This window comes from Sapajus apella, unplaced genomic scaffold (assembly GCF_009761245.1).
Source record: "Sapajus apella isolate SASKATOON/1434 unplaced genomic scaffold, GSC_monkey_1.0 scaffold6, whole genome shotgun sequence".
Taxonomy (NCBI): Eukaryota; Metazoa; Chordata; class Mammalia; order Primates; family Cebidae; genus Sapajus; species Sapajus apella.
The window spans coordinates 44,246,378-44,252,784 of record NW_022436946.1 but is presented as its reverse complement, the minus strand read 5'-3'; the positions used below and the strand labels follow the sequence as shown (position 1 = coordinate 44,252,784).

The 6,407-nt window shown below is 41.6% G+C and overlaps 1 protein-coding gene and 1 pseudogene across 2 annotated transcripts in view; both read right to left on the bottom strand.

The window, feature by feature from the left end:
* The window catches only part of PREP (prolyl endopeptidase), a 128,772-nt gene that overhangs the window by 21,860 nt on the left and 100,505 nt on the right, over positions 1–6,407 (bottom strand). The gene's annotated exons all lie outside the window — the stretch shown is intronic.
* On the bottom strand, positions 1,924–4,726 carry LOC116548964 (annotated as a pseudogene).

Genomic DNA, 6,407 nt, shown 5'->3' with positions numbered 1-6,407 from the left:
TTTCTGTACTTAATGACAATTCTCCTTCAAAAACAAACAAAAACAAAAACAAAAAACTTAAACTCTTCATTGTGGAGAGGCACAGCAGCATAACAATACTATTCCACATCCCAAACCAGTAACGGTAAGCACCACAAGGCTGTAAGGAACCACACCCTTCATGAAGCCCACACTGATTCTTGATAGAAGGTTGAGACGGGTATTTTTTGAGCAGTCACAAGACTGCACCACCTGGAAAACAAAAGCTGGTGTCTGTTCTTTCTCAGCCCTGAGGATATAAGATAATAATAGTGAATCCTGGGACTCTAAAATGTTTCACATGTAAGAGGTTGTCACTCCAGGACCTCATCCAGCTAGCAGTGCTCTCTTATTTTACAAATGACAAAGTAAGATTCAAGAAGATAAAGATACCTGCCAAGGGCCGGGTGTGGTGGCTCATGCCTGTAATCCCAGCACTTTGGGAGGTCACGGCAGGCAGATCCCTTGAGGACATAAGACCAGTCTGGCCATTATGGCAAAACCCCGTCTCTACTGAAAATATAAAAATTAGCTGGGCATGGTGGCAGGCACCCATAGTCCCAGTTTTTCAGAAGGCTGAGGCATGAGAATCTCTTGAACCCAGGAGGCAAAGGTTGCAGTGAGCCAAGACTGCATCACTGCACTCAAGCCTGGGTGACAGAGCCAGACTCTGTCTCGACAACAACAACAACAAAAAAGACACCTGCCATGGCAACACTGCCAGCTTATGGCAAATTACTACAAAGGTCTCCCAAGTCCCTGGTTCAGTGTTTTTTTCCTACTATATCACAAAGTAATTAACTTCAAGTTATTACTTCCTTGTAAGTATCTTTATTGTGTTAAATTATGCAAAATGTTGAAAATGTTACCGCCTTTGGCATAGATTTAACATATTCATTTCTTTCTTCCCCAAGATAATGACCACCCAGCTCTAGGGAACCCAGGGGACAAACATCATTCTGCCAGAAATGCTATCCCCTATTTGCTTTTCTTTTCTTTTCTTTTTTTTTTTTTTTGACACTGAGTCTTGCTCTATTGCCCAGGCTGAAGTGAAGGGGCACAATCTCAGCTTACTGCATCCTCTGCCTCCTAGGTTCCAGAGATTCTCCTACCTCAGCCTCCACAGTAGCTGAGATTACAGATGCACACCACCATGCCCAGCTAATTTTTATATTTTAGTAGAGAGGGGGTTTCACCATGTTGGCCAGGATGGTCTCCATCTGTTGACCTTCAGTGATCTGCCCATCTCAGCCTCCCAAAGTGCTGGGATTGTAGGAGTGAGCCACCACACCTAGCCTGTTTTCATTCTTCTCTCTCTCTTTTTTTTTTTCTTTTTGAGATGGAGTCTCACTCTGTTGTCAGGCTGGAGTGCAGAGGCACAATTTTGGCTCACTGCAACCTCTGCCTCCTGGGTTCAAGCAACTTTCCTGCCTCAGTCTCCCGAGTAGCTGAGACTACAAGTGTGCACAACCATGCCCAGCTAACTTCATTATTTTCTTAAAAAGGAGGCTCATTCAAGCATTTCAAAAGTGATATTCCAGATACAAGAGTGGCTACTGTTATTATTTTAGAAAGATGATCCTTCTCCACAGAGTCATTAGTGTTACCATCTTGAAGACAGATTATTAAAACAATAAAAATCCCACTATATCTTGCCATGGCCATTCTACTAAATAAATTCCATTTCAGTAGTATTTTCTCAAAGGCTTAGCAGACACAATTCATTTCACAAATGAAAAAATGCTTGAATAAATCATAAAGCTATCTCAACCTTTTAAGTAATCAAATTTAAAGCAGTTGTGATTTTGCACATTTAAAACTATATTCTAAGAATAATTGTTTAACAGATAAGAACTCACAGATCCTTGAGCTGAATGCTTTACATTAAAAAAATACTACTGAAGAAATGGTGTACATTTATATAAAGTACATAGTCTAAAATTTCAGAATTCCCATCCCTGTTGTCAAGCACAGCTTTCTAGAGGCATCATTAAGGATAAAGCAGTTTAACTCTGGAAGCGTGTTTTAGCACAGGATGGCAGTCACTAAATACACCTCTAACTGCCTTAACATGTAAATCTCGTTAAAAAAAAAAATCTTCCTTTAAAGAAAAAAGAGAAGTAAATACAACAAATCAAGGGAACATTATTGTTCCTTCAAGTGAATTACCTTAGTTGTGGAAAGATCAACTGTCTCCTTGAAATGACAATTCTCCTAAAGATGCATACATTTAGTAATAAAATCAATTGTTAAGCCATGCGAATGTGCAATCGGTTAGGCTCCTGAAAACAATCTTCAGTGACACATTTGATCCAATTCAGATACTGTGCTATCTGAGGCAAATGCCAGGACTCCCATTATCGCTAGTCATGGGATGTGCTCATCTAAGAAAGCTGAAGGTGGGCTGCAAAGGGCAGGCCCTTCAGAGAGAAGAATGTCTGGTGATAGCAACTCCTGCCTAATTTTAGAGCCTGACAGGTTTAAAGGAGAATGTTCATAAAAGGGTGTTGAGCTCCCCCTTTTTATCAGAGCTGACAGAGGCCACTTGTGTGGTCTGTGCTACGTGTGCCAAATAAATCTGACAAGAAGCAGAACTGCTCTGAGAGTCCACAGGCAGCACGCGGAGGAACAAGACATTCCATTACCAGAACTAAGCAGTAGGCAGGCAACCTCTGTGCTTCCGTTACCCCGTAAAATGAGCATACGAAGAACTTCTTAGGATTTAGAGGGAGGCACTACACGTTTCTGTGCTATACTAAGGTGAAAAAGACTAGCCTGACACTAGAAGGCTGTCATCTTGTCTATGTTCCAGGCATTTAACTTTTGGGGAGTGAAGAGGAGTTTAAGGGTCATCTTTGGGCAGAAAGAAGAAAAGTTTATTCCAGACTGCTTTAGTTTTTCCAAGGATGGCTGGGCATTTTGGTAACACTGGGGATTTAAAAGCTCCCTTAGGACACCTCAGTAACAGCAAAGTCAGTCTATTTAAAATCTGTTTTACCTTTCAGTACATTTCTTGAGCACCAACAATGTGCTAAGTGCTATACTGATCATCTCTGCAGAAATTCACCAGCTCTCTAAGACTCAGCCATCTGTTTTTTGGAATAATATGCCTTTTCCCAGTCTCAAACTGTGAAGCAAAAAGCGAAATAGAAAGTGGAAGTTCTGAATACAAGGAAAGAAGCACAGTGATGAAGGCACAGCTGGATGTCGTGCTACGGCACTTTGATGAGGTTATTTGGATTTTAGTGGTAACCTGGTGTTTTGAGGTAGAAAGACACACAGGGCTATGATGAATAAATCTGACTTGATTGTAGAACATAAAAGCCATCTTCAGTTCCACTGATCTGATCTCTTTGTAGTTAATGAAGACACACAATAAGACATTTTCATTAAAAGTGAAGGGACCCTGCTACATGCCGAGGCCCAGAGAAAGCAGCTTCTGTTTTGGTACAGGCAGAAACTGCCTGTAACGTGGCTCACTGCAATGGGATTTAGGCTGCACATGGAATGCATACGCTGTGTGTTTTGCTGCTACATGAGAACCACATGATGAATCCATCATCAGGGGAATATGACTTTTGCACTGTTTGCACTCAATAAATATTTGTTCAATGAAAAAATAAAGTAGAATTGCATATTAAACACGTGCTTTTTGTCCCCCTCAGCCAGTTCTGCTTTATTGGCAATGTGATGCTCAGGCCTTGGCTGTGTACTTTCACAGCAGGTACAGCTGCTCCTTCCGCTGCGGCTTCTTGGTCTTCAGGTTCTCCTTGTGCTTGCCGAGCTGGTGGTGCCTGGTGTGTGTCTTCTCAGGTTGCAGGTTTAGGTGCTTAGACTTCTTGCCCTTGTAGAATTTCCTGAGGTTTTCTTTGTGAGTCTGGTTAATTGCAGTGAGAACACAGGCAACAGATTTTTGGACCACACAGATCTTAGTGAGCTTAGAGGCAGTGCCTCCTGCCACTGGCCACGTGAAGCTGGGACAGCCTCACCTTCAGGTCACCCAACTGTTTCACCAACTCCTCCTCCTTCCCGTGAAGGTCCCGGGCCTTGATCTTAGCCACTGCTGCACAGGAAGCTGCTGCCTGCTCCGAGGGCTAAACACTCTCTTTTTATCCTCAAATACCTCTACCAGCTTGCCTCAGGTCCAGAGCTCTAAGTCATTGTAGCTACTTCTCCCACAACAACCTAGCCCTGCCTGCCTGCACACAGACCTTGGATTCCAGGACCCCTGCTTCCAATCTGAGCACCTGCTACCAGATTAATCTATCTAAACTCTCCCTTTTAATCTAAGTCACTCCCCTATTGAAAACAGGCAATGCCTCTCCATTCTCTACAAAATGAAGTCTATGTATGTATGTATATATGTATTTAAGCAATCCTCATCCTCCTGCCTCAGCCTCCTGAGTAGCAAGGACTACAGGCATGCACCACCACACCCAGCTGATGTTTTATTTTTTTGTAGAGACAGGGTCTCAGTATGTTGCCCAGGATGGTCTCAACCTCCTGACCTCAAGCGATCCTCCTGCCTGGGCCTCCAAAAGTGCTGCTGTGAACCACCAAGCCCAGCAAAAGTCCATGTTTTAGGCCAGCAATTTAAAGGTCTCCACTCTTTGCCTTCAACTGCCTTCAGTTCTTCCCAACTTCAACCAGCCTCTCTTACCTCCAGAGCCCCAATCTCAATGTCACATGCCTTTCTAGACCAAATCATTACTGAAAAAAAGCTATTAGCTCTTAGAAGTTCACTTGTTTGAACTCCTCCTCCCCTACCCAATGCAGATACCCACAAAGCTACATCTCAGGCAGGTTCATCCTTTGCTTAGATATTTCTAGTCACAAGAAAGAAACTTTAAACAGCACAAAAGGCCATTTTGGAGCCTCTCTGTGAGAAAGTTACTCCTTACACAAAAAGGTTAAAATAACCAAAACCAAAAGAAACAAAAGTCAAGGTTCTGGAGACAAAACCTAGTGACAGAACCTAGCAAGCTAATTATCAGCTAAAATTTCCATACGTTTAAAAACAAATGTTAAAATACCTACCAGTTACTTTCTATATTTTTCACAACAGAGTTTTCTTTGGTTCATATTTTGGCCAAAATTCACATTATCTTACTTGACTTGTTGAAAACACTTAATAGTTCTTACCATGTATCAAGCAAGCACTAGTCTAAGGGCTTTAAGAATATTCTCTCTCATTTTAATCCAAATATGAGGTCTATACAGTTGGCTCTCTATATCCATGGGATTCACATCTGCAGATTCAACCAATTGTGGATTGAAACATTTTTTTAAAGCCCAACAAAAAATAATACAACAATTAAAAATTAAAAAAACAAGATAGTATAACAACTATTTACACAGCATTTACATTGTGTTAGGTATCATACATAGTCTAGAGATTAATTTAAGGTGTGGGAGGATGACCATATGCTGTAGGCAAATGATGTGCCATTTTACACAACTGACTTGAGCATCCTCAGATTTTGGTATCCACAGGGTGTCGTGGAACCAATTCCCTGTGGAATGTACTATGAGTACCCCCAATTTTCGGCTGGGGTCATTCTGACCCAGATACGCTGTTAAGTAAGGAATCCAAGTCATACATCTCGTAAACAATGGATCAGGATTTGAACCCAAGCTTTCTGGCTTCATACTCTATGCTCTTAGCCACTGTAAAAAAGAGATCAGCCAATCCCCTACCCCTCCTTTGGGGGCCCCTCCTGTATTCTCCATGGCACCGTGTTGTGCGCTCATGTGTGCCTGTTCTAGGCTTGTGCATCTATTTGCCTGTGTATCCAGCATGGTACCCAGAAGACAGCAGGCGCTTAGAAAACATGTGTTAAATACATAAATGAATGCCCAAGCTGGACCCTATATTTCAATTAAACAATATCAGAAAAGATAGTTTAAATGGCATTTCATTAAAAAAAAACTATACAAACAGCCAGAAAATACTTGTAAGTTGAAAAGTAGTAAGATAAAATTAACTTTGGTTGAAGCACTTAACAGATTATATAAGCTTTTTGAGGTCACAAATTTCCAACTTATAACTAATGAAATATATTTAACATCTGACATCTTCCTTATGTGTAGCTGTTAATCTGTTAATTTAGGAATGCCAGGGCAGAGGAGCTTTATGGGCTCTTAAACTGTTTAGTTATGGTAATTTACTGCATGAGATTGCACCTGCATAATAAAAACCCAACAAGGGTATGTGAAATCCATTTCTTTCTTTCTTTCTTTTTTTTTTTTTTTTTTTTTGAGACAGAGTCTCACTCTGTCACCAGGCGCCAGGCTGGAGTGTAGTGGCACGATCTCGGCTCACTGCAACCTCCACCTCCCGGGTTCAGCAATTCTTCTGCTTCAGCCTCCTGAGTAGCTGGAACTACAGG